Source organism: Marmota monax, unplaced genomic scaffold (assembly GCF_021218885.2).
Source record: "Marmota monax isolate L192 unplaced genomic scaffold, Marmota_monax_Labrador192_F-V1.1 WCK01_AAM20220418_F8-fsc00096, whole genome shotgun sequence".
NCBI classification, from domain to species: Eukaryota; Metazoa; Chordata; class Mammalia; order Rodentia; family Sciuridae; genus Marmota; species Marmota monax.
The window spans coordinates 3,377,208-3,396,213 of NW_026695236.1; the positions used below are offsets into that span (position 1 = coordinate 3,377,208).

The 19,006-nt window shown below is 38.5% G+C and overlaps 1 long non-coding RNA gene across 1 annotated transcript in view; it reads left to right on the forward strand.

Annotated features, from left to right (window-relative positions):
• Positions 1-659: 659 nt before the first annotated feature.
• The window catches only part of LOC124089383 (uncharacterized), a 28,682-nt gene continuing 10,335 nt past the window's right edge, over positions 660-19,006 (forward strand). The window contains exons 1-2 of the long non-coding RNA XR_006850717.2: positions 660-782; positions 2,330-2,460. This is a non-coding gene — a long non-coding RNA (uncharacterized LOC124089383). The remainder of the gene's footprint in view (positions 783-2,329; positions 2,461-19,006) is intronic.

The following is a 19,006-nucleotide window of genomic DNA, read 5'->3' on the forward strand; positions in this document are numbered from 1 at the left end:
CCTCCCAAATTCACAGTGTAAACCTTGTGGCAGATTACCTCAGACTTATAGGGTGTGCTTTGTCTATCAGGTGTGAGTGAAAGTTGTGATACCCTGGAATCTGCTTGGCCTTATGGTTAAGAATACCTGGGTTTGACTTCTTCTACCTTCCTAGTCTAGCAACTATGAGCCACAAAGAGATCAACATAGGTGAGTGCCTATTACTACCAGGCAATATGCATAAATGCTTCTGGACACTCAGAGGGATGGACATTGTTTTCTCCATTTAGAGATCCAGGAAAAGTTCAGAGAAATTAAGTGACGTACTCAAAGACACACAGCTGTCAAGCTTCATTTATTCAATTTGTTAAAGGAAAATAGTAACATATCATTGGATAATAATAATCAGAAAGGAATTTGTAAATTGTGAGACTTCCATGAAGATACCTGGTACTATATAAGCCATCAAATTGTCAGTCAGCATCTTTGAGGGTTCTCTAGAATTGGCCTTAGATAACACCTCTTCCTAGGAAGTCATTCCAGTAAAAATAAGACTTGTGATCTACCTAGGGACTAGCTGATCTTGGCCAGTTCTTTTCCGTCTCAGGCATCCCACTCCCTTTCCCTATTCTGCATTACACTTGCATAGATCTGTTAACAGAACCCTTCTTCCCTCACCCCACAGGCAAGAAAGGCAGGAGAAAGCCTGATCTCACCCTGTTCCCCTCTGCTGATGAACTCAAGATTTTTCTGTGGTTTCAGCATGTATGTCACATCTTCAGCATGACACACTTTTCTCCCACGTAAGTCTTAAGGTCCTCCTCATGAAGGAATGATAGCAGATGTATGTAGTTTTACAAGGTGCACAGCTCCATTTGCCCTTTCCCCTTGACAATGAGTAAAAGGCCCCACAGCACTGGATAGTGTGGATTTCAAAAAGGGGTTTCCCCCCTAATAACTGCAATCAGTAGAAAATGAAATCCTTGGCATCATGATCTCTGCAAAAATATATATTGATATTAGTATTTAGCACTCTTATATGTCAAACTCTAGTTATGGCAGCTTACTTCATGAAGGAAATAAGTAAATTAGAATAATTCAGTTGTCCCACTTAGTTCAGTTTGGGAGTCTTCTTCACTATTTTCTTTTTTTAACATCCATGGAAACAGAGGTGAAAACCCTTTACCTCCTCCCCACTGCACTATTGACACTATAAATATTGACCTGAATTATAACCAGTAGGTTCTCATTGAAATAAAAGGTCTGCCTTGGGGTTTAAATTCCTAACTGACTGGGCAAGACGAGTCCCAGTTAAAGGCTTCTAATAAGAAAAATAGAGATTTGGTGTTAAAACATCTTCAGAAAATTTCTGGAGAATGTTACGAATAACTTTATAGCGCTTACTATTGTCTGATATGAAGTAGAGCCTAGATCTATCTTTTCTGCTAAGGAGTTGATAGCTGGCACATTTCTGAGCCCATAATTGTTTCTCAACAAATATTGATTAAAGAGAAATGAGGAAAAGGACATGTTGAGAGCAGAAGAGCAAGATAAAGCCATTCAGGACTTTTCCCTCCTCCTCCCCCTCCTTTAATGATAGCAAGAGTTACCACAACTGACGTGTCTGCTGGAGTCAGGGACTGCGTCAAGTCCCTTGTATGCAGCATCCCTTTTCATTCTTACGGTCCTATAAGTCATTCATTTTTTTTTTCATCAAGTAGATGAGGACCCAGGATCATTAAGAATCCAAGTTACCTAACTCAGACATGGCATTTCTGAGATTTCAAATTATGTCTCTCTGCTTGTTTGTAACCACTGAGATACTTTTCCAAATGAGCTAATATTCTTGTCTATTTCATGAAAATAATTGGGCCAAGTATTAGAAAATATTTCATGCAGTCTTATCTCAGTTGGCTTGCAAAATTACCCCACTGGTACTTGAGTAGGGCAAATACTGAGCTGAAGTTAAAGATGTATGTATATATAGGATAATGTCTAGGTAACCCTAAAGAGTTAAACAGAATTAAAAGTTTTCAGTATTAAATTCAAGACAGGAAAGTGTTAGCATGTTATAAGGAAAATTCCCTTCCTTCGAACCACTGGGTTTTTGCCAAGGCTGCAAGGGTAGATGCTGCATTAGTGGAAAATGAATTTGATCTGGTAAGACATCTTCTCAATCCTTGTGTAAGATTAGTCTGAGTAGCAATCACTTGGTAACAATTTGGAACGGAGTTTGTTAGAAAAACATAGCTTTGTCTGGGTTGAGCCTAGAAATGGGTGACAGATGTTAATGATGAGCGACTGAACAGATGTTTGGGGGAGAATTACAAAAAGGGTTTCTATCACACAGGATCTAAACCTTAACCTTCCTGGCTGATGCTGAAAGGAGAGCTTGTTTGTGAAACATGTTCTTACAAAACTGTTTGGCGGATTGTGACAAAGATGAATGACCGGATGCTATAATTTAAATTTGAAAATAAGGTAAATGGGAGTCCTTGTTTGTGTGCGTGTGTGTATATGTGTTTTCTTTGACAAGGGTCAATGCCTTATTAAAGAATGGGAAGACCAAACAATTCATTCCATTCTGCCTTCCTCATTTTATTCCACACCTCCCTCCCCACCACTGATTCCACACTTTAAGGCTCAACAGAATTATTAAAATACCATCACTTATGCCCTTCCTGAAATATCTGCTATAAAATTACATTTGGAAAAGAGAAAGATTTTTTCTGCAAATTTAATAGGTAGTTTTAATTGGGCTCTTTGAGACTTACTTAAAGTTTTAAGGAGATGAAAAATATCCCTCTTCCAATGCAAATAAGAAACAAAGGAAGACTGTACAAGCTTTACATCTATTGCCACAAACTGATCCCACTTCACAGAAAGATGAATGGTGGTTTGTGTCTTACCAATTATTGTGATACTTCCCAACAATTTGCCTTAAATTAATGATAGATTGGTCAGAGGCATTTGTTAATTCATCTGTATACATAGGTCATATTAACATAAATATGAACTTCTGCTAACTGTAGCTATGCCTACATATTAATACCAAACATCTGGTTAAAAAAGGTAAATGCAGTTAAAATTCAGATAATCTCAGTTTAGTGTTATAGTATTAATAAATGCCATTGAATTTATGATAGACACTGACATACACAATAGCACTACATGCCACTACAATAACCCTGCAAAAAGAATTTGATGTTACCATTTAATGGATATGAAAGTAGAAGCTCAGAGAAGTTAAGTGCATTGCTCAGGGTCACACATATGAGCAAGTAACAGGTTCAGGAATTATCCCCTGCTCTGGGATACTAAAAATTCCTCTCACCTTTTAATATTACAGACAATCCTGGATACAGCAGACATTCAACTCTTCAATTAAATCCTTGTATGTCACTGTATTTCAAAATGGAAGCTGACTTAAAGCCATGTTCTCAAATTCAGAGTCTGAAGTCTTACTTAAGTATGGTTCAAAGAGGATTATTAACCCTCTGTGTTGTTGAAAGGAGAGGGAAAGTACTAGAATCTGTCTCTTGCATTGTACTGATGAACACACATTAGGGAGATGGTGACAAAAGAGTAGTAGCATGTCACCTTTGGGCAGGGTAGTATACTAGAAGCTGTGATGGTCAAAAAGGTAATTGAGTTACTAGGAGCACACAGAAAAAGTAAGGCATGTAAATAAAGAGTGATGAGTCAGAATGGCATCCAGCCAGGGGTGTGAGTTCAAGGCAGAAAGATTTTCAGCTGTGGTGACAAGGCAAAGCTTCACGGAAGAGATGCCATTTGCACTGTGAGCTTGGAGTTTAATGTCCAGTAAAGCTTAGTTCTTTTTCTTTCAGCCTGACCTGCCCTTCCTATTCCATGTTCCCTTCTTTTTCCTATTATTTCCAAGCTTCTCAAAAGAGTAATCAAGATGTTCTGCCTTCATTTCTACTTGCTAATCCTTCAACCCATGATCCTGGCTTATGTCCTTTGACTAAGACTGCTAGTTGACTTCTAATATCTGTTCTCTCTGTGATCTTTAGGAAGAGAGCCCTTAATGTTTATCTGGGAACATGGGCATGTATAATAAAACTTACATTTACTTGTAGCAAGTTATGGAAATGATAAATGATGGCAAATGAATTGATTTTTTTGAAGTGATTATCCAACTTCTGAGCTATATCCTTGCCATGATTTGGATCTGTAATGTCCCATAAATGCTCATGTGTTGAAGGTTTGGTTCTCAGTGCTGCTTGTTCAGAGATGGAGATTTGGGTAAGTCTTTAGATCATGAGGGCTTTGACCTCATCAGATATTAATCCATAGTGGGTTAATATGATAGTGGCATTTTGGGGAAGTGGTGGAAATGTTAGGAGGTGGTATAAATGTTAGAAGTTGGACAAAATAGGTCACTGGGGGGGTATCCCCAGCATTCTGCATGCATGTGCACCTCTCTCCTTCCTGGCTGCTTGAACAGCTTTTCTCCACCATGCCTTTCCTCCATGATGTTCTGCTTCACACAGCTTCATTGCTGTGTCATCTTTTCATAGCTATGAATAAAACCTCTGTCAAGAACCAAGAACAACTTAGAGGAGGAAAAGTTTCTTTTGACTCATGGTTTCAGAGATTTAGTCCATGGTTGGCCAACTTCATTGTTCAGAGTAGTAAAGAGAGAGAGAGGGAAAGAGGAGAGAAGGAGTGAGAAAGAGGAGCATGAGAGTGAGAAACTAGGGACAAGATATATTCCCCAAGGGCACACCCCTAGTGACCTACTTCTTCCAACCATGCCTCATCTGCCTACAGTTACCACCCAGCACTGCATTCAGATTACTAATTCATCAGATGGATTAATTTACTCATGAGGTTATCTGTCTCATAATCTTATCATTTCACTTCTAAACATTCCTACATTGCCTAACACATGAACTTTTAGGGGAACCCTTCCTATGCAAACCATAACAAGCCAGGTGGCCGTAGTAGACTGAAACCTTGAAACCATGGGCCAAAATAATTCTTTCTTCCTCTAAATTATTTTTATCAGATATTTGTCACAGTGATGAAAAGCTGACTAACATGACTTTTAGGGAGAAGGGGTATTCCTTTCCCTTTCCCTTCTTCCTGTTGAAAGGAATGTGGTTGTGGCATTGGTGAGCCATCTTGGTCTATGTAGATGAAAGTGTCACTCTAGGGGTGGAGGAGCAAAAAGATAAGGGGAGCTGGCCCCTGACGACCAGGAGGCTGCCATACTTGTTCTAGAACAATCATTCTTATGTTAGTAAATAAGACAATATCAGGAAAGTTTGCAAAATATTTTTAAGTGATTCTTGGGTATTCTGAGTAGCTTACCTAAGCCAGGTTATCTCTTGGGTATTCTGAGTAGCTTACCTAAGCCAGGTTATCTCTACTATTCATTGTCTTTGAACTATTTTACAACTCTGTGAATTGTAGGTAGTTGATAGCAGTATAAATAATTGTTTATTTTCCACACACAAATTCTGTCCAGTCAGGGCCAATTGATTCCTTGACCCCTTCTCCCCCACTCCTGCCATCTCCCTCTGCCCTTTGGAAAAGACAGTTTTGCATCTATCTATAAGTTTATTCCATTATTCCTAGTTTTCATTTATAAGTGGAATACTTTGAAATCTCCTTTGAACTGGTAGTAACACTATAATGATGACTCCATTGGTTTGTGAGTTTCAATCTTTGACAAGCATTCATTTTATGAATCAACATTATTCATTTATGAATCAACATTGATCATTTATTTAAAAAAATACTCTTTAACAAGAAGGATGAACTTATACCTCATATAATACACAGCTATTGTAGGTTTCTGTTATAATGATCACACACAAAGTGCATCACACATGGTAAGTATAATTTATGAAGCTTTGGATTCAGATACACATATATATTAGTTTCTTAGGGTTTCTGTAATGAATTATCACAAACTGGGTGGCTGAGAACATCAGTAATTAATTGTTTTACAGTTCTGGAGCCCAGAAGTCTGAAATGAAGGTGTGGCTGCTCTTTGAAATTTCTAGAGGGGAACCCTTCCTATTCTTTCAGCTTCTGGTGGCTCCTGATGTTATCATAATTCCTGCTTTTATGTATGCATTGCCTTCTCTCTGTCCTTTTCTGTGTCTTATAAAGGTATTGTCATAGGATTTAGGGCTTGCCCTAACCAAATAGTATCACATCTTAATCTTTACCTAAATTACATCTGCAAAAACCTTGTTTCCAAATAAAGCCACACTCTATTGTTCAGGGTGGACATGAATTTTGGCGAATGCTATTCAAACTACTATGTATATATTTTTTTCTTGATTACTATGTAAAATATTTTTCTGATCATGAAAAGTCTCAAAAGTTTAAAGGCCAAGAATACAAGACCACCCCCGCCCACCACTGCTTTTTCTAATCAGATTCCCTTTTTGGCAATAATAATAGTAATAATTAATTAGTAAAAAATTTCTCCAAATTACTTATAATGAATCATTTCAGCCTGATAACCGTTTAGGAGGCGAGATGAAATAATATTGCTGTTTTAACAATTATCATACAGCTAGAAAGTGAAGGAGCCAGAATTCAACCCTGAGCCCATGATTTCCCACAGCATCATGTTTCTTTGGAACTCTCATCTCCCTCGTGGCTTCCATATTACTGCATCAATCTGGATGCCTCTGGCTCTGACCTGGCTCCATTTTCTGGCTTCTGCTTAGGAGTAGAGAAGACCTACCTCTATCTGTTGGGAGAATGAAAGGAGCCAGTGAGCAGCAAGATTGAAGACAGTCAAAGTAGAAGGAGTGACTAATAAAATGAAGCTCCAAAGAAAAGACCAAGGACCCAGGCGGAGGAATTTGCCTTAGGAAAGGGAATTGCTACTTCTTCCTTTGAAACATTTAGTTATTTTAATGGGGCAAACAGTGGCAACAGCAGAACCAGAGAATTCCTTTTCCTTTAGATGTCTTAGTTCCATTTTTGGCCATGAACCTTGATGTGAAAGGCCAGCTTTGCCACATGGACAAGATGCTTCATTTTACAAGCCCAGCACAAGATAACAGGAAGTAGTGAAAAATGTTTGGTTACTGAAGAAAAAACAAATGAGAAAGTACAACAAAGATAAGCAGAAAGAAAAATCTAACACCCAGAGGCCTTCCTCTTTGTCACCTCATCAGCGGAGGTACCAACTCCCAGAGAAATGGAGAACAGGTCAGGAATCCATGACAGCTATGTTCCTCAGCCCAGAGGAGCTTTCAACAGCCACAGGAGTTGGACAATTACAAACCGTTATCTTCCCCAGATGATTAATGGGGTATCCTGTGGGAAGCTTCCACGGCTCATTTCTTCAAATCAGGACCTTTAAATAAGAATGCATTGTTGTAGGGGCAATAAAACCATCAGAATGTGGCTCTGGCTTCTTTCCATCTTATTAGACTTGAGGTAATTATTCAGGTAATTCAGGAAAAATAAACTGCCATTGCCTGAATTACTCAGATAATTACCTCCATGTTCTACTTCAGTCCAGAGCCAGCTGTAAATGTCTCACGGGCCTCAGCCTGATAACTAAAAACAGGCTTGGCAATTGTGAAACCAGGGAAGAAATTCAGCTCAAACAATTTGAGAACTCGGGTGTTTCAGACCAAGCTCTGCTCTGCTCTGGCCTGCTTTCTCCTGACTAGTCACTTTGCCTCCCAGGATGAAATGGCATACTGATGACGGCAAACTGTAAATTGCTAGCTGGTATAATTTAAGCAATGATTATTAATAATATTTTTTCATTGGTGATATCAATAACAGATATTAATTTTTGTTCTGGCATAAAGCTATGTGAAAAAATTATGCTTTGTGCTGAGATTCGAGATTCCAGGGCAATGTTTCTTAATATTAGCTGCATATTTGATTCATCTGGGGAGCTTTAAAAAAAAAAAGGATTTTTTTCCGGGCCTCACCCCAGACCAATTAAAGTTGAGTCTCTGGAGCGCAGCTCCTGACATTAGTGCTCTAAAAAAAAAAAAAAAAATTGTTAAATGGATTTGTTTTTCATTTTATTGCTTGTTGTATTTACTCTGACAATTGGAATTTAAAACAACAAGAATAACAAACTTTCCAAATGATTCTAATGAATAAAACCACTGCACATCAGAAAAAGACACACAGTGGGAAGGGAGATTTCTGTCACTGAAGTATCATATCCAGGATTTGACATGTCTGATAGACAGACATGTCTCCGAGTGACAGGTGAAGCTATCTTACTGTTCAGCCTGTTTCCTCAGAGTTCCAGGAAGAAGGGGCCTGCTACAGTTTGAATGTTTGTGTCTCTCCCAAATTCATGTTGAAACTTAATCCTCAATGTAATAGTATTAAGGGGGGGTGGTCTTTAAAAGTGATTAGGTCATGAGGGTTCTGTCTCATGAATGGAATTAACAAACTTATAAAGGGATAGGATAAGTTTAGCCCCTCTATTGCCCCTTCATCTCTTCTGCCACATGAAGACATAGCTGCTGTCCCTTAGAGGAAGCAACATGAAGGTCCTCTTTGGGAAGAAGAGATCAGGTTCTTAACAGACACCAAATCTGCCAGCTTCTTGATCTTAGACTTTCAGAATGCAAAACTGTCTGAAATAAATCTCTGTTCTTTATAAATTACCCAGTCTTAGGTATTTTTTTTAATAGAAAAAGGAATGGAGTCTGACAGGACCCAAACCGCCCCAATCTCTTAGTCCCAGAGGTCCCTGGTCTAGGGGAGGAACTTGCCATATCTGTCTGGTGACATCCACTACTCCTGTATAAAAAGATTGGTGGCTCTAGCAGTGCCTACTCTCCACACCAAGTTGTTCGAGTAACCAAATGCCTTGTCAAAGGCCCCTGAACCTCTACTCGTTCAAATCAGAGATGGGCAGAAAATATTATTTCCACTTTCTTTTAATTATTTAAAACTTTACCTCCCAAGGATTAGGGCCAGACCCACTTCCTCCACGAGTTACTGGTCTATCCAAGGTGCATTAGTACATCACATCAACATTCATTAAAAATAATGAGACAGTAACTGCAAAAAGACATTACTTCATCCTGGCATCAAGCATTTCCCAAGTGCAAACCTGCCATCTGCTAGGCAGTATGAGGAGCTAGAGAATGCGTCCTTCTGAAGTAATTCAGTTGGATCCTCCGACTTTGAAGCATCTGGTTGGTAACTGTGCTGTCAACATGAAGCTACCTTCTCAGTTTCAAACAGCCCAGTGTTGGAGCCTGAGGATAGAATTCCTGTGGTCTAGACATAGACGCCTGCTACTTGAACTTACAGATGGGCTCTCCTTTAAGTCTTGAGGGTCACAGCTCAGAAATGATAGAGCAATCTCTCAACAGTCTCTCAGGAATGATCAACAACTCTCAGAATACAGCAGAACATCTGTTTCCTGTGAGTAACTCCACCAAGCAGAGACTGACTTCTTCATGCACGTGTTACTCCTGCTGGAGTTTTATGACATGTGAATTCAAAGGAGCATTTCTTTTGCTCCATGAGAAGCCTTTCAAAGGGTGAAGTGCTTGGATTTACAGTGATTCTCCCAGAGGATTTTTCTCCCAGTTGTTGAAATATGGAAAGCAACAAGTGTCCACGCTGTATTACAAGACAATGCAATGAGTATTTCTTGCAGAATTTTCTCCACACTGTAGCACACAATGGCATGGATCTTTTCTTTCTCTTAGAAAATGGGTCAATCTTTTTAAAGTCCAATAACTACAGAAAGTCCTAAAGGGCCCTTCAAGGTCCTGTTCAAATGTCTATTCCTCTGTAAAGGTGACCAGGGTCCTTCTAGGAAGAATTCACATGGCATGTGTGGCAGCTTCTTCTTTCTACTCACTTAATGCTCAGCAGCATGTAGTGCCCCATTTTGTTATTCAGTGTGTATATCTGCATCCCTTGCACCCCACTCCCACTCCAACTACATTGGGCTGTTAGCTCCTGAAGACAGGGATTATGTAGGTGCATGGTAAATACTACATGTATTGCATTAAATATGATTATCAAGACAATTGTGATTTTTTTAATAGTGGGTGTCAGGGATATTTAACCTTTTTTAAAAAATTATTTTAGTTGTAGATGAACACAATATCTTTCTTTATTTATTTTTATGTGGTGCTGAGGATTGAATCCAGTGCCTCACATGTGCAAGGGGTTTTCTCCTAGGGATTTTATGTTTGTTTTTTTCCTGGCTAATTTCATGCCCCCTTCAGTGGTTGTTTCCCACTGACCCTTTCACATCTTGGGCAGAGTTCACACTTGATTGTAGTTCACTACTAACCCAGGCTGATACTGAACATTATCTCAGCCACCCAGGCTTCATCTGCCATGTAGCTCCCTCCAGATACTGCATTTGGAGGAAGCCTCCGGGATGATTGTTAGGACAGCCTAATAAGGATGAGCACAATTTTGGAGTCAGTCACACAGATTTGAAATCCATCTAGAATGTTACTATGTAGTGATCTTGGATAAGTTATTTAACTTTATTAAAGTTCAATTTCTTCAACTAATAATAGAACCTACCTTGGTAGGTGGTTAAAATAACAATCCCGTTGTTTGAATATTTGCTCAATGTCAGACCTTGGGAAGGGCACTCTACCTGGATAAGACTTTCAATCTTCACAAGAGGATTGTTATAGGTTGGGTTCTCTGAGAAGCAGATTTGTACTTAGCAAGTTTATTGGGGAGTGATTTTGGGATTACCACCTGTGAAGGAGAATAAAGGAAGCAGGACTAGGCAGGGGGAGAAATTGGCTGCTCTTCAGTCTTAAAAAAGGCTTCAACCAATCTCATAGGACAGTTTGAAACTGGGATGGCACTTCAGACCTGGGAAGTAGAATATGGGATCTTTATATTCCTGCTTCCAGCTATGAGGTTATCCTCTCTCAGAAGCAAATGTGACCTGGCATGAGGCAGCTTTCTCCAGCTGAAGTCAATTTTTGGAAAGGGCTGATAACTATGGGATGACATTCCCCAAAGCATGTATTGCACACATTAAATAACACATAAAACACTCAGCACAATGTCTGTCAAATAATAAGCACTCACAGAATGCTAGCTGCATCCTTCTCTTCTCCTTCCTCTTCACCCACCACCAGCTATCCTACACCTGTCATCTTATCAGCAAGAACATAATCAATCACTCTGCTTGGAGAGAAGCCAATGGATCTATTTTCTGAATTCTCCTTTTAAAACAATCTATTACCTCTTAGCAGTCTGAAAAACCTAATGCACAGGGAAATGGGAAAGATTCTTAAGGAGAGTATTAGAGTTTCCCAGAAAAATAGAACCATCGGGACACACACACACAGAGAGAGAGAGAGAGAGAGAGAGAGAGAGAGAGAGAGAGAGAGAGAGAGAGAGAGAAAGAGAGAGAGAGAGAGAAATGATTTATGTGATTATGAAGGCTGGCAAATTCAGAATTTGTAGAGTAGGGAAGTCGGCTGGAGACCCAGGAGAACTGATATTCACAAGTCTGAGAACTATCTTTGGCTGAATTCCTTCTTGTTGAAGGGAGATCAGTCTGTCCCGTTAGGCTGCCAACTGATTTGATTATGTCCACCAATATTATGGAGGGCAAACTGTTCACAATTACTGATTTTGTTTATCTCATTTGAAAACATATCCTCACAGAAATATACAAAAATAATATTTGACTAACTATCTGTGCACTGTGGCCCAGCCATCTTAATATATAAAATTAATCATTATAAAAGTGAATAGGACATTTCACCCCTAATTTATTGAATCAGAATATTAGGTGAAGAGCATTGTATCTGTGTAAGCATTATTCAATCACAGTGCTGGGAATGGGTCGCAGATTTTTGTGGATTTCTTTGCTAATTTTGTCTGTAAAATGCTTCAGATGAAATAGTTAAGCCAGTAATATTTTTGAATTAATAATGATGAGGAAAAAAATTTTTTGGTACAGGGGATTGAACCCAGGATTTACCTCTGAGCTACAGCCCCAGTTCTTTCTTCTTTATTTTTTTAAGACAGGATCTTGCTACATTTCTGAGGCTGGCCTCAAACTTGCTGTTGTTCAGCCTCAGCCTTCCAAGTTGCTAGGATTACAGCCATGCACCTTCACACCTGGCAACAGAGAAATTGAATTGCTCTTGAATAATATGTGACAGGATGCTGAACAAGAATCTATTTCCTATTCAAAACATAAACATGGCAATAGAATTGAATATAATAAAATCTTTACTTTATTGGGATGTAAACAGTATGTTGTGAGCACAGGAGAAGCACCAAAGTTTGGGGAACAGGAATACTTTCCAGAGAGGAAGATTTTGAGCTGATACTTAAAAGATGCTAGTTGGAAGGATGCCGAGTTTGGAATGAGCAATAACACCATTCAAGATCATGGAAACATGAAACACACAGTGCATGTTCAATAATTTAACATGATCTGGATTCATAGAGTAAGATGTGATGGTGTAGGGGGAGTGTTGAGACATTAGCAGGTTGAAGAGACAGTGGCCATATCTTGGAGGCTTATTGTCAGGAAAAGGAACATGGAGATTGTTCCAAGGGTAATGAGGTTTTGAGCAGGAAAATGATATAATGAAATATGAGTTTGAGAATATTTTGTAGGCAATGTGAAGGTGAATTGGAAGTGTCAAAGACTAGAGGGCAAGGGCTGATAGGTGTTATAGTCAAGGAGAGAGATGATGAGGAGACTGAATAGTGTCAGTATAAATGAAAACAGAACATCATGCATTCCAAAAATTTGAGGGGGCAGATACAAAAGTAATAAGGATCGGTGATTTATTTGCTATAGCCATAAAAGGAAAATTAGTAGTATGGGCTGTCTCCGGGGTTTCTGTCTTGAGAACTGGGGTAAATAGTGATGTACATCATAAAACTAAGGAACATAAGATGAGAAGCAAGGTGGAGTAGAGAGGGGAGACAAGAAAAGTTGGTTCAATTTTGGGCTGCTAAATTTAAGGTGACTGGAGAGCACACAGATGATTAAAACTCATAAATATGTGGAAATTAAACAAAGCATTCTAAATAACCAATGGGTTAAAGGAAATATCACAAGGGAAATTAGAAAAAAAATTTGAGATGTATTAAAATGAAAGCACAACATACCAAAATGTATGAGAAACACTAAGGCAATGCTTAGAGGTAAACTGTAACTATACACAACCATATTAAAAAGAGAAACAAGTTACACTTAAGAGCAATAAGTTCTATATTCTATCACAGAGTGTGGTTAGTATAGTTAACAATAACATATTATATATTTCAAATTAGCCAGAATAGGGAATTCTGACTGGTCTCACCACAAAGAAATGATAAATATTTGAGATGATAGATGTGCTAATTACCCTGATTGGATCATTGTGTAATGTATACATATGTATTAAAGCAGTACATTGGACCCCTTAAATATGTACAGTTATTATGTATGCAAAAATAGGAAAAATTTCAAACCAATAACCTGAATTTCCATTTTAAGAAATTAGGAAAGGAAGAGAAAACTAAACCCAAAGCAAGCAGAAGTAAGTAGATACTAAAGATAGGAGGAGAAATAGAGAATAGAAACATAATAGAGAAAATCAATACACCAGAAGCTGGTTCTTTGAAATAGTCAACCAACTTGACAAATGTTTAGGTAAAATGATCATTTAGGTGAAATGGAAAAGAGAGATGATTCAAGTTATTAAAACCAGGAATGAAAAGGTGAACATTACTAACAGCCTTCTCACAATAAAAAAAGAATAGTATGAGCAAGCTTATGCCAACAAATTAAATAATCAGGATGAAATGGACAAAGTTGTAGAATGTCAAATTACCAAACCCAACTCAGGAAGAAATAAAGTCTGCACAAACCTATAATCAATAGATTGAATTATTAATCAAAAACTTTTCACAAAGAAAAGTCCAGGACACGGTGGTTTCACTGGTGAATTTTACCAAGCACTTAAACATTCTACCAAATATTTAGATCAATACTTCACAAAATCTTACAAAAAATAGAAGAAAGGAGACCTCTTCACTCACTCTCTGAGGCTAATGTTATACAATATTTAGCAGGCAAAGACATTATAAGAAAAGTAAATTTGATAAGAGACCAATGTCTCTTATAAACATAGAAGCAAAATCCTCAATAAAGTACTATCAAACTGAATACAGCAACATATAAAAATGATCACATTCCATGCTCAGCTCAGCTTTATTTCAAGAATGCAAGTTGGTTTCAACACAGCAAAATCAACTGATGCAATACACCACATTTATAGAATAAAGGGGGAAAAACCCCACATGAAAATTCTTATTGATCTTGAAAAAGCATTCAGCAAACCCCCAAACCTTTTCACAATAAAAACCCTCAACCCCTAAATATGGGGAACTTCCTCAATCTGCTAAAAGGGAATTTGTGAAAATATTATAGTTACATAGAGCTTGATGGGCAAAAGACTGAAAGATTTCTTCCTATCAGCAACAAGGATAGCTGATCTTACCCAGTATGTTCAACATGTGCTTGAGGTTCTGAGAGGGAAATAATATAAGAAAAAAGAAATAAAAATCATCCAGCTTGGAAAGGAGAAACCAAAACTAATCCTTTTTCAAGGATGACTTATATATCTTATATATAAAATAATATCTATAATATATATAAAATAATATCTATATCTATATATATATATCTTATATATATAAAAAATTGTTGAGGAATCCACATAAAAAATCACCAAAACTAGTAAATTCATTCAGCAAGTTTACAGAAAACCAATGTAGAAGTATATTTCTATACATTATCAATGAACAATCTGAAAATGAAATTAAGAGAATAATTTCATTTACAATATTATAAGTAGAATTAAAAACTTATATATCAACTTTATAAATCATTGCTGAAAGAAATTTATAGAACCTTGAATCAGTGGAGAGACATCCTGTGTTCATGGATTAGAAAACAATATTGTCGGGCTGGGGATGAGGCACTGAATCTCAGCATGACATAAAAATAAAATAAAGATATTGTTTCCACCTAAAACTAAAAAATAAATATTTTTTAAAAAAGAAAACAATATTGTCAACATGATGATAATCCACAAAATGCTCTAAAGGTTCAATATAATAACTACCAAAATTCTAGCTGCCTTTAAAAAAATGCAACAGCTGATTCTAAAATTTATATGGAATTGCAAAGGATCCCAAGTAGTCAACATAAATTGGAAAAGAACAAAGATGGAGGACTGACTCCAAAGCAGTACAAAGTCTCAGTAATTAAGACTATATGGTACTGGTATAGGAATAAACACATAGATGGATAAAATAGAATTGAGACTCCTATATTTATGATAAATGAATTTTTGACAAGGATGCTAAGAGTCAATTCAATGAGGGCAAAGAACAGTCTTTTCAACAAATAGTGCTGGGTCAACTAGATATTCACATGTAAACATTGAAACTGAATCTCTCTCCTACCTCCCACTGCATATAAACATTAATTCATGGTGAGCATTGTGGCATGTGTCTGTAGTTCTACCTATTCACAAGATTGAGGCAGGGGGATCATGAGTTAGAGATAAGTCTAGGCAACTTAGTGAGACCTTGTCAGGAATCCCAAAACAAAATGGAAAAAATAAAGAACATATAAAAAATAAAAGTTAATTTAAAAAGAATCAAAGACCTAAATGTTAGAGATGATACAATAAAAGTCTTAGAAGAAAACAAGGACTTAAATCTTTGTATTGACTTTCTGGATACAATATCAAAACACAAACACCAGCAGGGCATGGTGGTGCACAAAAAACAGTAATTCCAGTTACTCAGGACACTGAGGCACGAGGATCACAAGTTCAAGGCCAGCCTTGACAGCTAAGTGAGACCCAATCTCAAAATTTAAAAATTTCAAAAAAGGATTGAGATGTAGTTCAGTAGATTCAATCCTCAGCCCTGCAAAGCAAACAAACCAAACAACAAAAGAAAAAACATACAATGTAGACTTTATTGATACTAAAATATTCTGTATTTCAAAAGGGACTATTAAGAAAGTTAAAAGACAACCTAAACATGGAAGAAAGTATTTGCAAATCATGTACATAATATGGATCCATATCTAGATCTAGTATATATAAAGAACTCATACAACTTAACAGTCCAGACAAGTAATCCAAATGAAAAATGGCAAAGGATTTGAAAAGACATTTCTTCAAAGAGTTGCAAATAAAAACAAGCATGTGAAACACCCACTCAGCATTACTAGTCATTAGGAGTGGTAGCAGTTTTTCATAGATATTTGTCTAAATAACATCACTTTCTTTTATATTTGTTTTGCAGTGGTTCAGAACCTGGGAAACAGATTGAGGACCCTGGCAGGTGAAGGAGCATGTTGGGATAGGGACATGCTTTATTCAGAAGTGGCTGCATCCCCCTGAATCTTTCCATAAGCCTTTTAATGTGCAGGCCAAACAAAGAAGGCACAGTGCCAACAGGTTACATAAGTGACTGCATGCTCACAAGCAGATATTTATGACCTTGAGGACAAATGCTGAAATCAGGGTGTTTATGACCTTGACTACATATTAAAACCTAGCTGGCTGGAAGTTTTGATGACAGAGCCTAACTTGGGCCTGCCTCACAATACACCACTTTAGGGTTGCTTTCCGTACAATCGATGCATTTGATGTCTTCTGCAAGGATTCCTTAGCGAGCAGGGCAGAGCCCTGCACGCACAAGCTACGACAGCAGTATAAGCGGAAGCAACATGCAACCAGAAGACAAGCCCCATCATCTAGGATTACTAAAAACCATTGCCAGTTTCATCTTATATTGAAGTGGTGATGAAAGTTCTTCCCAGCCATGTCCAGTGTCAAGGGACATAGACTGGATTTATATGGTAGTTTGGCAGCAGAACTCTCAGACACTTTGATGCATACCCAGTTGGCAGAGGTGTTTGCTACTCTGGCACAGGTGATTGCCCAGTCCATAATGGTGTTGGCAGAGGACACTCTTATGGACGAAAGAACAAAGCAGTTACAGGTACCAGTAAAGGTAATCACATCCATCTGGGAGAATGTTTGCCAGCTTTGAGTCCCAGGAAAAGCACTGTTGCTATCTGCAGTGACTTCCCTGGGTAGTGATACTACACTCAGACAGCTTGGGTCTGTATCTCAGCAGGTTTAGTGTGTGCCAGCACTGGGGAACTCATAATTGGCCCAAAAGAAATGACAAAAGTGCCCTTGATCACTGTTGTGATGAGCTGGCCCTACAAGGTCAATGACACTGTCAGGGAGTGAATTGTGGTATGCTGATTCACTTATTCATTGGGCCAGGCAAATAGGTTTGTAGCCATATCAACTACAGTCAAGGCACACATGGATGTATTAATTGTATTAAAGCACATATGACCCCCTCTGATTCAGTGGAAGGTTTATGCAGTCAACCTGCCATCATGTCAAGGGACACATTGTGCATTATCTGGCCATCTGTGGCTCCAGTGAGAATGAGGACACTCCTTAGGACAAATCACACAAGGCTGGCAGCATCTAACAGGGCACTCCCCATTAAAGGTAGACTATTAATTGGCCAGTTTTCACATCTGCATGTTGTAGGTGGCAGTGCAACCAAGCTTCCAGCTTGGTGGGAGGTGCCCGTTCCAATAACCTCACCCTAGTTAAAGCATCTTTTTCATCATTCCCTGGGCTAGTCAGGGGAGCATGGCAGATAACATGACCTATTGTTACCTGTTCTTAGTGGCCTACCTCCCAGAGCCCCCAAGGCACAGCACAACTGTCAGTAATGTCATGAAGTAGGAGATACTTCATTTGCTATCACCATCCAGATGGTGTGTAGTTCAGCTCACTGGCTACTTTGTCTTGTACCATTATCAAACCAGACAGTGTTTGTCTCTGGCTCCATGGCCACTGCCATCCATATAGGCAGTTGTCTGTGACTGGAACCATCAGTGCACTAATCACTGAACAGTATTGTGCCTTATCTCCAAGATATGGGCTTGTTTCTGGTTCACCTACATAGGTAGCAGGCCCTAGCATCACCTGAAGTCTTCTGTTCCTGCCAGCTCCTGGCACACCTGTGCTCTCTTTGCCCTTCTAAGCACCTCTATAGTGTTGACTTTTTTGCAACCTGTGTTGTAAGGATAGGTGCTAATCTCTTCATTTTTAGGGTACTACACATGATGCCAACCAACGCTGAACTTTACAGGACTAACAACAAAGCAGCTAGGGTCTCTCTCAGCTTCTGTCTAAATTGTTTTCCCAAATCCATCAACTCTGATTGACAGGTGGAACATGGTGATCTTGGTTTCCTGGCAAGGCCCTGTTAGTTGCCCACTGGAGCCATCTACTGTTGATGTTTCATTTTCTGCATTACCACTGGCCAGGCTTGCAAGTGTTAATCTCCCTCCTTTTTCTCCTCTGACCTGATTAGCAGTATGGGGGAGGCCAAGGGGTATTTTCTTTTTTTTTTTTTTGTTTTGTTTTTTTTATTGTTGGTTGTTCAAAACATTACATAGTTCTTGATATATCATCTTTCACACTTTGCTTCAAGTGGGTTATGAACTCCCATTTTTAGCCCATATACAGATTGCAGAATCACATCAATTACACATCCATTGATTTACATATTGCCATACTAGTGACTGTCGTGTTCTGCTGCCTTTCCTATCCTCTACTATCCCCCCTCCCCTCCCCTCTTCTCTCTCTACCCCCTCTACTGACCTTCATTTCTCCCCCTTGTATTATTTTTCCCTTTCCCCTCATTTCCTCTTGTATGTTCTTTTGTATAACCCTGAGGGTCTCCTTCCATTTCCATGCAATTTCCCTTTTCTCTCCCTTTCCCTCCCACCTCTCATCTCTGTTTAATGTTAATCTTCTTCTCATGCTCTTCGTCCCTACTCTGTTCTTAGTTACTCTCCTTATATCAAAGGAGACATTTGGCATTTGTTTTTTAGGGATTGGCTAGCTTCACTTAGCATAATCTGCTCTAATGCCATCCATTTCCCTGCAAATTCTATGATTTTGTCATTTTTTAA